Genomic DNA, 12,022 nt, shown 5'->3' with positions numbered 1-12,022 from the left:
ATCTTTCTTGGATAATGATTTATAGGTTACCTCAGGTCATAGAGGAGCTAGGGAGTCTTGGTCATGAGTATTGATCGTCTATGAAGACCTACTCTTTAAACAATGCTTCCTGACAAGGTGTTCCAGCCAGTGTTAAAAGGGGCTAGCCAAGATGTTTTTCTTTTTGCTTTTATCACCAAATAATATATCCTGAGTATACAACCACAATGATGTTCTCAAAATTGCCAGTAGAAGCTACAGGTGGAATATTTGAACATCAGCCTGTAGTAATTAGGTAGGCCAAGACTGGGGAGATAGCTCGGTTGATAAAGATGTTTACTTTGAAACATAAGGATCTGAGTTCAATTCCCAGGACTCAGGCTTATTTTATTTAATTTTTTTAAGTCATGTATGGTAGCACATACTTGTACCCCCAGCTCTGGGGAGCTGGACTAGGTGGATCCCCAGGTTCACTAGGCACTCATCCTAGCCTACTCAGCAAGCTCCAGGTCAGTGGAGGTACAACACCCAAGGCCATCCTCTCAGCTCCACAGAGCTGTGCACCTACATACACAAACCTGAGCAAATTATAGCCTGTCATCTGCAACTAGATCTCTGTGTCTGGACTCAGTATATTATTTGGGTGCTTTGACAGCAGTAGAAATCGTGTGTGTGTGTGTGTGTGTGTGTGTGTGTGTGTGTGTGTGTGTGTGCTTAAAAATTGTTAGATAGCCAGTTTCCAGAACCCTGGGAGCCGTGCCTGGAAAAACAGAAGAATAAAGGTCCTTCTCCAGCTCTCTTAACATGAAATGTTACTGAGACTATCAAGATGCCACCCACCAAAATGAGTCATTTCCTGCCATTTTTCTCTCCTTGTCTGCTTGGATTCAAAGCTTGGAGTTAATGTTCAGATGGCCAGAGGTCAGGTGCACACACTTGGCAGTTTCAGAGTCAGTGGCGATGGTGAGGAAACTGGAGAGCCCTTAGGGAGAGGGATGCAGGTTAACTAACATCCATAAATGTCCTCTGTAGGGAGACGCCCCCAGCCACAGCATGTCTGTCTGCTTAGATCTCTGCTGCAAACGGGATGTGGGTCTTTTCCAGGAATCTACAAGCATCAAGTATGTAAAGTGTGCTGTATAACACGCACCAGAACAGACCAGCTGTGCCATCATGGTAAACTCACTCAGCCTCTGTGAAAGGGTGTTATGGTAGAATGTTTCTAACTCATACCATATTAATTTATGAGGAACACAAACAAATTAACATCCAAGTCCTAGCTCAAATACATGAAACTTGATTGGTGTCCGTATATCACCTTTAGTCTCAGTTCCAAAAATATCTGTACAGTTTTGTCTTGTTTCTTCTGACAAAATCTTGCTATGTAAGCCAGGCTTTTATTGAACTCAACAATCCTCCTGCCTTGGCCTCCTGAGTGCTTGGTGACAGATAAACCAGACTCAGTTGTAGTGTTTTTAATAGGTTATCTGGAGAGGGTATCATTAATTCTTTGGTCTAGGAAGAACTGAAGTAGATGACCTCTCTTGTCTTGCGTGGGTTTAATACAGTGTCCCTCCAAGCTTTATTTCTTTGTGGGACAGGCTTTCATCTGCTCTGTCCATATCTACACCAACACAGGCGCACAGCCAGAGTCCAGCACACATAGCAAGGGCCCCATAAATGGTGGTCGGATTGAATTGATTCGTTTGCAGCAACTGAAACTTACATCACACTGTCTGAATTAATATTCTCTCTCACCTCTAACAAGAATCTGCCCAGATCCTCTCTGAGTCTGCGTTAAGCGGAAATTCCAGTGTGTGGATACCTACTAAGAGAGAATAATAGTGGGACCCATCTGTCTCCAGCAAGCTGTCCTGGAAGGAAACACCTTTCTCTCCTGCAGTAATGCCAGGAAGCTGGTCACTAAACAGCAGCAGACATCATTAAGGAAGCAATAGAGAACATATGGCAGGGATACAATGGACTAGAGTGCTGCAAAATAGACCCAGGTTCTGGAATAATATTGGTTTTAGAATAATGTGTTTTGTAACCAAAGAACTAAATGGTTAATTTCCAGGAGGACATTAGTCTGTATTATAAACAAAGATCCCTGCTCTACCATTTTGAAATTGAGAGTTTAAAGAACTGATGGTGTATGTAACCGAATGGTAGCACACGTGCCTAGTGTATAGGGGAAAGCTAGTGACCTCCACCCACCCACACACGTGGCCCAGAAGGCCTCTTCCTCCCCTCCTTTCACTGATTTTTATTGAAGCTGGGGGACACACAAGGGACACCCACATTAAGTCTGTAAAGCTTCTGATGTCATCTAGGGCTGGAGGGTTATCCTCCTCTCTTCCAGTCCCATAGCGCTGTGGGAGACACCCAGGCTGCCTCACCTTGAGTGGAGAGCCATTCTTGCAGGATGAATTCCAGAGTGTTCAGTGTTTCTTGGGCTTGGTGCAGTTATGTTTGGCAATTCTGTTGGCACGAGAGAGTGCAATCGAATTCACTGTCACTCTGTGACATAAGTAATCCATCCATATTGTCTCTTTGCCGTCTAACTTTCTTAAAGTAACATGAACTCCACTCTGGGAGGTGGAAACATGCAAGGTAGGAACAATGGGTAGTCTTCTTCAGCTTCACTGTGGGGGTTACACAAAGAGACAATGGGGTGACATTAGTGTAGATTTACTGTAAAATACTTTATTTAGTGGCTATCGACTGTATTGTTACTGTTACTCTGTCTCTGAGCGGTGTGCGCTGAGCACGCACGGAAGGCGTGTCCTGCGGGGCTTCCCGTGTTTCTTACCACAGCTTTTCGAAGTGGTACTTTCACTGCTCCAATTGGTTACACAAAGGACCTGCAGTTTGCAGGCTTCTCCTCACTTTCCTGAGGGGTACCCCAGGCACCGTGCAGCCGCATCGCGTCCGGGAGGAGCTCCCTCCACCTCCCGGCCAACGCTTTCCCCCTCCTCTCCAGGCACTTGTTCTTGGCCTTCATCACTGACCCCTCTCCTCCACTCTACCTTCGCGAGGCCTTGAAACAAAATGGTGAATCCACTGGAAAGCAGCCGCCCCTCCCCACCTCCCTGTTCCGCTTTCTCTGTCAGCTTCCGTGTTTGGTTTCAAACCTCCGGACAGTGACTGCGGGTCCCAGCTCTACCCGCGGAGCTACTGCCCTTCATTCCAGAAACGGATGTTGTCCTCTCTCAGCTGGTCTCTAGGGTAAGGCAGACGATTCCTGTGGCTGGATGGCTGGTCCCGTGGCCCACTGTGCCTCCTGGCTGCATCTGTCTGCCTCTAGAGGAAGCCACACTCCAGCCTTGTTGGCCTCGGAGGGAGTCGCTCATTAACAGTGCCTCAGTGACCACAGCTTCCCACTTGAGCTTCTAGACAAGATCTGAAGGGCCCGTGCGGCCAACCTATGTTTGCCTGGTCAGATAGACATCTCCTGAAATTACTGATGGTGCCTGAGCCCAGCATACTCCAGATCTATTCAGAATCTGCACACACTTTTCAATTCCCAAGAGCAGTCTCTCAGCAGCCACGCAAAACAAAAATAATAACAGTGACAGCAACAGAAACCTGTATATTACTCTATTTCTCTCTCTCTCTCTCTCTCTCTCTCTCTCTCTCTCTCTCTCTCACACACACACACACACACACACACACACACACACACACACACACATCTCTGATATTTTCTCTGATCAAAGATTTCCTTTAAAAGCTGATTATATGGCCGGGTGGCAGTGGCGCGCACCTTTAATCCCAGCACTCGGAGGCAGAGGCAGGCGGATCTCTCTGAGTTCGAGGCCAGCCTGGTCTATAGAGTGAAGTCCAGGACAGATGGGGCAAAACAGAGAAACCCTGTCTCAAAAAAAAAAAGCTGATTATATGTTCTTTGGCAGAAAGCTCTGATGTCTCGACACGCTTCCAGGCTATAGTAGAAGACTTCTTCCTGAACATTCTGAACCCTGCATGCTCCCATCCAGGCTTTCTCCTAGCTGCACATTTGGGGCCTAGGCCTTTCCCCTGGTCTGGATCTAATACCAGACCCCCATGTCATTGTGGGACGCTTCCTCTCTTAGGATATTGAGCACACACCTATATTACTGCTCATTGTGTGATCAAACCTTGCTTAAGAGAGGAAAAAAAAACTATAACATTTTTCTCTCCCTTCCCTCAGTCTATGGCTTTTTGCATGCAATCATTCAACAAGTGAATAAGAATGAATTTGTTGATCTCTAAGGCCACTGTGTAGCATTAAAAGGCTTTGGCTACATGAAATACACACAAACCCAGTCTTCTATATCAGTAAGAATTAGCTACAACCTCACTCTCCTCCCAGCCCTCTCCCAGAATAGTATCTTGAACAGACGAGTTCATTCTTGCCTCTCATCAGGATGCTCAGAAGTGAGTGGTCCAGGGCTGCTGAAGTTGTTGCAGTCACCAAAAATGCAAGTTTCTACCAATCTCTACCGTCTTTGCTCATTACAATGGCTTATGTTCTGTCTATAAGTGCATGTAAGTTCCGGGCAGGTTATCTGTCCTAAGAACAGGAAGCAGCCACTCTTCCTCTGTGGAAATATCTAAAAAACTCACCCAAAGTGACATTACATCCCACAGAGGCAAATCATAGCTTTGGGACCATAGCTTTGGGCTTCAAGAGAAGTCGAAGAGAAGAACCCGGAAGGCAATGAGCAGTCTCAGCCGTATCAGGGTTATTCTGTCTGCCGCAAGCTTTTCCCCAGGCTCTGGAAGGGCAAGGATCAGAGTCAGACAGGAACAAAATTGAGGGAGAAGACATTCGTCTCCCCTCCACGAAGGAGGAAGTTCCTCTGGACAGTCGCCCGATGAGCTGAGTTCACCTCCGTTCAGTTAAAGGAAGGGCCTTCAGGCTGGGAAGATCACTAGCATGCAAGCACTGGGACCTGAGTTTGGATCCCCGTAACCTGTGGAACCAGACATCTGGAATCCCAGTGCCCACGTAGGGACGGAGGAGGCAGGGACAAGAGAATCCCTCGAGCCTCATGGGCCAGCTAGCTCGGCAAACACAGAGGGAAAAACGAAGACCATGTCTCACACTTAGAAGGCCAAGATCCAAACCGGAAGTTGTCCTGTGACCTCCACATGCAAGCTGTGGTATAAGCTTCCTGTGCTTGCACACACACATACACACACACACACACACACACACACACACACACACACACACACACGACCATGAACACAGACACATATACATCCACACATGATGCACATACACACAAAGAAAATATTTTTGTTAAGCTACAGGAAGAGGAGGGCAAAGTGAATGGAGTTCAGGGTCTCCACTGGTCTAGTCTACTGCCACTCATAGTCACCAAGGAAGCCAGTAGCAAAGGTGATCTGTAGGCAGTTCAGCAGCCTGCTGGGATCCCTCCCCAGGCTTGCCCCATGACATCCAAAAACATGGGAAAACATGTTAGTATGCTCAGCCAGAAGGGGGCCTCTTGGGGCCAAAAGTGACCCCAGAGCTGAGCTCAGGAGTCTCCTCATAAATCTGGGGAAATCACATGTCACAGGGATCCCACTGGCTTCGTGACATCCCTTTTAAAGCCCACTAAGATCCTGGAGCGTGAGGAGAGTCTCAGGCCAGAGCACTCCAGTGGAGAGTTGAGTACAGATAGGCACAGTTAATAAAAAAATTAAGGATTGCTCTGAGACACTTTGGGCAAAGCTAAACAGACCAGGGGACCGAGGAGCGTGAAGGCAGATGAAATTTAATTTGGTTAAGTGTAAAACACTGCACTTTGGGAGAAATCATGTAAACTTCTCATAATCTCTGATCAGCTCCAAACTCATAGCAGAGTAAGTTTAGAGTCATGGTTGATAACTTGGGGGATACCTGTCTAATATGCAGCAGCAATTTAAAAAGCCAATAGGATGCCGGGGGCTTAAAAGAACAAATAACATTGAAAACGTACGATAACGGATAAAACATTAGTGCTATTCTGTGTCCAGTCTAGGTTATCCACAGAGATATTAAATCCCATAAAGGGGACTTGAAAATCATTTAGAAGAGGAGTAAGGCGTGGGGTTTGTAGAAGTTTACTGACTTGGAAAAAGTAACTTGAAGGAAGGAAGCGGAAGTGTCATTTGGAGGGCAGGCGCAGGATTTGGAAGGCTTCTTCCCCCTTGGTCCTACTGTCCTGTGGTGGGGAAAGACACGTGTAGTGAATGCAGCAGTGATAGCCAAACGTACTCTTCCCCAGGATTCCTTGATTAGAGATTTCTCTGCTCTGGATAGGAATCTATATTTGTTAAGGGGCACAGGATTACATAAACATTTGTGTCTGTTCAGCTGAGAGGGAGTCAGTGAAGGATAATGCAGTTCTCTGTGGGATGCTGGGTCCAGGCAAGATTTGGATGGGGGTGGTGCAGCCCAAGGCTGTTCACTGCTGGTCAGAGAGGAGACCCCAAGGAGTCAAACCCAAGGAGGAGTGTGTGTCTTTTTGGGGGGGTCTTGTTAGTTTTTGGTGTCGGTGGAGAGGCTTTTGGAGGGTTCTCTTCAGGGTTTTTTAAGACAGGATGCTGCACCATGGTCCAGGCTAGGCTGGTGTTTGCAGTGGAGCCCAGATTAGTTTCAAGCTCACGGCAATCCTTCTGCTTCCGTCCCAGGGACTGGGTGAGGAGGCCTGTGCCACTGTATTAGGTTGCATTTCTGATGTATCAGAATATTCAGCTTTACCTCCCACTGCGCTCTCCTGACTCAGTATCGCCTGCAGAACTAGGTGGTAGAAGTGAACCCTCAGACGCAGTGTGTGTCCTGCCCTGTCGTGGATGTCCCAGGTGGAAGGGAACACAGTCGATACCTCACTCTGTCTCCTCCACTGCAGAATGAACCCTCACCTGGCCCTGCCCCCCACTTGACTCCTCCTCCTGAGACACACAGTTCTCTGTTATGCTCTGTAGCTGAGGATTCGCTCAGCCACGCTGCCCAGGGCGAGCATCGCCAGCCCTGACTACACTGTGGTATCGACAGATGTGTCTGTTACTGGCTGACACCTCAGAGAACTGATTGATTGGTTCAAAGAAAAACCCAGAGATTTATCTGAAGGGCCAGATAGGTCCTCCATGGCATTTTCTCAGCTCAAAATGTCGGTTATGTCGTCGGCATAAGAAGCTAAAGAGTAAATCCACTCCTGTGGAGATTTTGCCAAGACAAAACAACCCAATTTCCACCTGATCCCTGTGAAATTAGCATCTGGCTTGCAGGGTCTGGGCCACTTCCTGAAGACTGGGAAGAGAAAATGATGCTGGAAATCCCTCAAGCGCTGTGACGTGCCCCTCACCCCCCCCCCCCCCCCCCCCCCCCTTCGTCTGCTTTGGCCGAGTTAACCACGTACTGAAGTGTGGGTGGCTGGACTTAAACGCCAGGGGTCTTGTTTGCTCCGAGTCTGAGAGACAAGAAACCAAAGATCGCCGTGTTGACAGGCTCGGTTTCTTCTGAGGCCGCGTGGGCGTAGAGATGGTCACCTTCACCTTGTATCCTGAGTGAAGTCTCACCTCTGTATCTGTTTCCAAATTCCCTCTTCTGACAGGAACACCAGTCATATTGGAGAAGCGTGGGTGCTCATCGCTTCCTCTAACCTCAGTCACCAGTCACATCCTGAGGTACTGGGGGCTTCCACAGACGAAGGGAGGTCATAATTCAGCGCCCCTGCTGTACCGTCGTGGTCCCCATGTTAGGACCCTCATGGGGTTGTCACTGAAATTCAACCCCTTCCTGTGCCTATAAGAAGCTTGCGCCGGCGGTGGTGGCGCACGCCTTTAATCCCAGCACTCGGGAGGCAGAGGCAGGTGGATCTCTGTGAGTTCGAGGCCAGCCTGGGCTACCAAGTGAGTTCCAGGAAAGGCGCAAAGCTACACAGAGAAACCCTGTCTCGAAAAACCAAAAAAAAAAAAAAAAAAAAAAGAAGCTTGCAAACCCCAAGTTGTCCCCTACGTACTTCCCAGTCAAGCTCACTCGTTCTCTCTCTCCCTCTCTCCCCTCTCTCTCTCTCTCTGATTCATTTAAGTATTATACAAGATTACATAAGGCCATTGTCATATATATCATATATAATGCACTTGAGCATAGTTCCCCCTCCACACCCCGGCCCTGTTCCACTTCTCCAGCCTCCCCTCTCCCGTTAGTTAGTTCCCTTCAAGGATTTCCCCTAAAACAGTAGTTTGGGGACAAATCCTTCCATAGCATTTTAACCTGAAGGATTCCCACGGGTCTGGGTACAGAAATAAATAAATAAGTGGCTGGCGAGATGTGTGACTGAAGGGACAGCTCACTAAGCATCGCCGCTGGCACCGGGTAGCCATATTGTTCTTGCTGGTTGAGACCTTTTCAGATAATGCTCCACAGTGTGACACCAGCCAGCAACAGCCTCACAACCACATGCAACCTGTTCCTGCCAGTGGGGATCACCACATCCCAATCGAAAATAAAAGACCGCAGTTTCTGGGCCATTGTTCACTGCTGAGGAATACCACAGCCCCCAGACCGCGCATCGGAACCATTTCATTCCCCCTCATGGCCCTGCCAGCTGAATCCGGAATACTGCTCTGCCTCCCATTTTATTTTGTGCCTGGAGCCCTATGAAAATACTGCGTAATGTTTGACTGTAAAGAGCCAAGCCCCAGCCGCATCTTTGATAGCAGGATTCAGCATCACCCTGATGTTGGCCCAGAAGCTGTTCAGCACACACACGCCTGTCCTCTGCGGGGCATTGGTAGAGCGGCTGTTCACGCCTGGCCTCTAAGCTGGTGTGCCCAAGCCAACCTTCTAAGTCCTGAAGAACTGTTCTTCCGTGGCAAGGAAGAGAAGAAGCGGGAGAGTCCGACTCCACACTGGAGAGCCTCCCAAGCTGGATGACAGAGGGGTTTGCTGTCCGAACCGAGAGCATGGCCCACAGCAGGGGCTGACGTAACTGGGGGCCTCTCAAGAAGGGAGGGCTGGGGGTGTAGTTCCCTGTAGAGTCCTTGTCCAGGACGTGAGGGATCTTTCCAACAGGTAGAGAAAATGCCACAGTGAGGGCCTCCGTGGATGATATGGAAACTTAAACCCAATGCAAATACAGTTCCTTTTTAAGCAAGGGAAAGAGATCATCATGAAAGGACATGCATGCACCACACACACACACACACACACACACACACACACACACACACAACACAACAAATGTACAACACACATGCATACCACACATACCTGTATGTATCACACACACACACACACACACACACACACCATATACACATACATACCATACACACATACACAACACACACATAGGAAATGGCAGTGCTCACCCAGTAGCAACTAGAGATCATACACACACACACACACACACACACACACACACACACACACACACACACACTACAGATACACCCATACCCCTATACACACACAGAGGAAATGGCAGAGTTCACCCAGGAGCAGCTGAAGGCCATAGACACACACACATAGAGGAAATGACATTGCTTGCTCAGAAGCAGCTGAAGGTTATAGAGACACACCCATACACTCATTAACACACACACACACACACACACACACACAACAGAGAGAGAGAGAGAGAGAGAGAGAGAGAGAGAGGAAATAGTACTGCTCGCCCAGTAGCAGCTGAAGGTCATAGACACACACACAGAGGAAATGACATTGCTTGCCCAGGAGTAGCTGAAGGTCATACAAACACACTCTCTCTCTCTCTCTCTCTCTCTCTCTCTCTCTCTCTCTCTCTCTCTCTCTCTCTCTCTCACACACACACACACACACACACACACACACACACACACACAGGAAATGCCGGTGCTCCCCAGTAGCAGTTGGAGGTCATAGAGAGGTCAGAGAGACATAGTCCCAGCGGATTGAAATTAAGTCACACCAGGAAGAGCAAGGGGTGAATGACCCAGAGCCCCGATGTGCTGTCCCCTCAACAGACACGGTACCCTCACTGTCCTTGGAGTGGAACTGGCTCAGGCCCTCAGCCTGTGACTTGCGAGGATTGCATGGAATGCCATTGGAGACGCTAGACAATTTTAGAAACAGGAAATTGGAAGTGTGCTGCTTAAAATACTTGGGTTGTGTGCACGAGAGAAGAGAGGCTGGGCTGTCTCAGAAGAGCATTTGTGTGGACGCATCCAGGCCGGCTTGCGGGCAGCCAGGGTAGCCAAGAGGCATTTGGCTGGCCTGGCCTTGTCAGCCCCTGTCTTCCACAGAGACTGGCTTGTTTGGCATAACCATTCTCCTTGCTTCAGAGTCAAAGCTGTCTGCCCCTTTTCGTCTCTCCTCCTGCATGGGGAAAAGTGTTGTATGTGGAGACTCAGGAAAATAAACATGCATTTTAATATCCCCGGCTCCCCCACAGTCAGCGAGCGATTTCCTCCACCCAGGTGGAAAAAGGATAAGGCCCCTCTGACATGCTGGTTAGTCTGAAAACAGGCCGCTAAATGCATAATGAAGAGCCTCGGAGGACTCAATCTGCATGGTAAAATGGTGTTCAGCAGCCCAGGCTGTCACACAACATAATTTGGAGATGAATGTGCATCCAATCAGACGGCCGTTCCCTGACTGCAGAGTCCTGGCTGTGGGATTGCCTGTCTGCTGGGGGCTTCTGAACAGGCCCCCAAATCTGTGATGAGATAAATGGGTCTCCTCAACCCTACCCAGATTTGCAGAACCAGACTCAAGTCAACATAAGGATAACCTAAAGAGGACCCCAGCACAAAGACATACTAGAAACCCGGTGGTGGCGCACGCCTTTAGTCCCAGCACTCAGGAGGCAGAGGCAGGCGGATCTCTGAGTTCGAGGCCAGCCTGGTCTAGAGTGAGTTCCAGGACAGTCAGAGGTACACAGAGAAACCCTGTCAGGTGTGTGTGTGTGTGTATGTGTGTATGTGTGTATGTGTGTGTGTGTGTGTGTGTGTGTGTGTGTGTACGTGTTAGAGGTCAGGGGGATAGAAGTAATGACAAGAAGAGATGGTTTAGCTTGGCATTCAGAAGTGGAGAAGTCAGTCCCGAGCCGGCCTGCACCAGCCGGTCCTGCTGCCACAAGCTTTACGCCACAGCCCTGCCTCAGCCACCACAGCAGCTACAGCCGTGGCGTGAATGATGCGTACACTTCACTTTTGTCTCTGAACGTCTGACACCAATTAGGACCTGACTCCAGGGGCAGAACTTCACAAGCACACGGGAACACTGGGAAAACGAGGTTACAGCCCAGAAATGAGCCATCTGCCTGGCAAAACCTCTGTCCTCGAGGTGGCATAGACATAGGGACACCCGGCAGCAAGTCCTTGTCTCTTTCCACAGCTCCACAGCACAAGCGGCTTTCAGAGCCCATGGCCTTGAAGGCCCTGTACTTGGAGAGCCTGCATGGACCTTTTTTTTTTTAATTCAAAATGCCTGCTGGGACTGTAGCTAAATGCCAAGCCCTGGGGAAAGTTTCATATTAGCTGTGGGTTTCAAGCCTTGCTCTGGTCTTAAGGTTCCCAAATACTGAAAATAGGCTGCCTAAAGGCAAATTTGGAGCAGAGGGAATAGCAGTAAATAACATTATAAGAGCCTTCCTTGGAGGCTTCAAATCTTCCTCTGAAAGATGGAGGGGGCCAAATGGAACCCTGATGGCCCAAAGCCAGAGGCTCCGCAGCAGGGCCACCTGCCTGCAGAGAAGCCAGCCCCACAGCTTCTGTCGGACTATGTTAGTTACTTCTGCCATCACTGGGATAAAATACCTACCAGAAGCAACCTAAGGGAAGAGAGGCTCGGTCCGGCTTGCGGTCTCACGGTAGGGAAGATGCCGCAGCTGGAAGGCATGGTCTGTGGTGGCGGGAGCTTGTGGTACGGCTTGTTCACATCTTGGAAGATGAACTGAGAAGGACTGGAAGCCAGGCCAAGCTGTAATCCTTAAACCCATCTGCTTCCTGGTGGCCGATATCCATCATCAGCTAGGCCCAGCTCCCCCTGAAACAGCCAACACTTGGAGGCTAAGAGCCAGTC

The 12,022-nt window shown here is 49.0% G+C and overlaps 1 protein-coding gene across 2 annotated transcripts in view; it reads left to right on the top strand.

Moving 5' to 3' along the window:
• Maml3 (mastermind like transcriptional coactivator 3) overlaps positions 1-12,022 on the top strand; it is a 430,517-nt gene that overhangs the window by 358,378 nt on the left and 60,117 nt on the right. The gene's annotated exons all lie outside the window — the stretch shown is intronic.

The sequence above is a fragment of the Peromyscus leucopus genome, chromosome 6, assembly GCF_004664715.2.
Source record: "Peromyscus leucopus breed LL Stock chromosome 6, UCI_PerLeu_2.1, whole genome shotgun sequence".
In the NCBI taxonomy this organism is placed as follows: Eukaryota; Metazoa; Chordata; class Mammalia; order Rodentia; family Cricetidae; genus Peromyscus; species Peromyscus leucopus.
The sequence above is the reverse complement of the archived record's forward strand: the minus strand, read 5'-3'. Positions and strand labels throughout refer to the sequence as shown.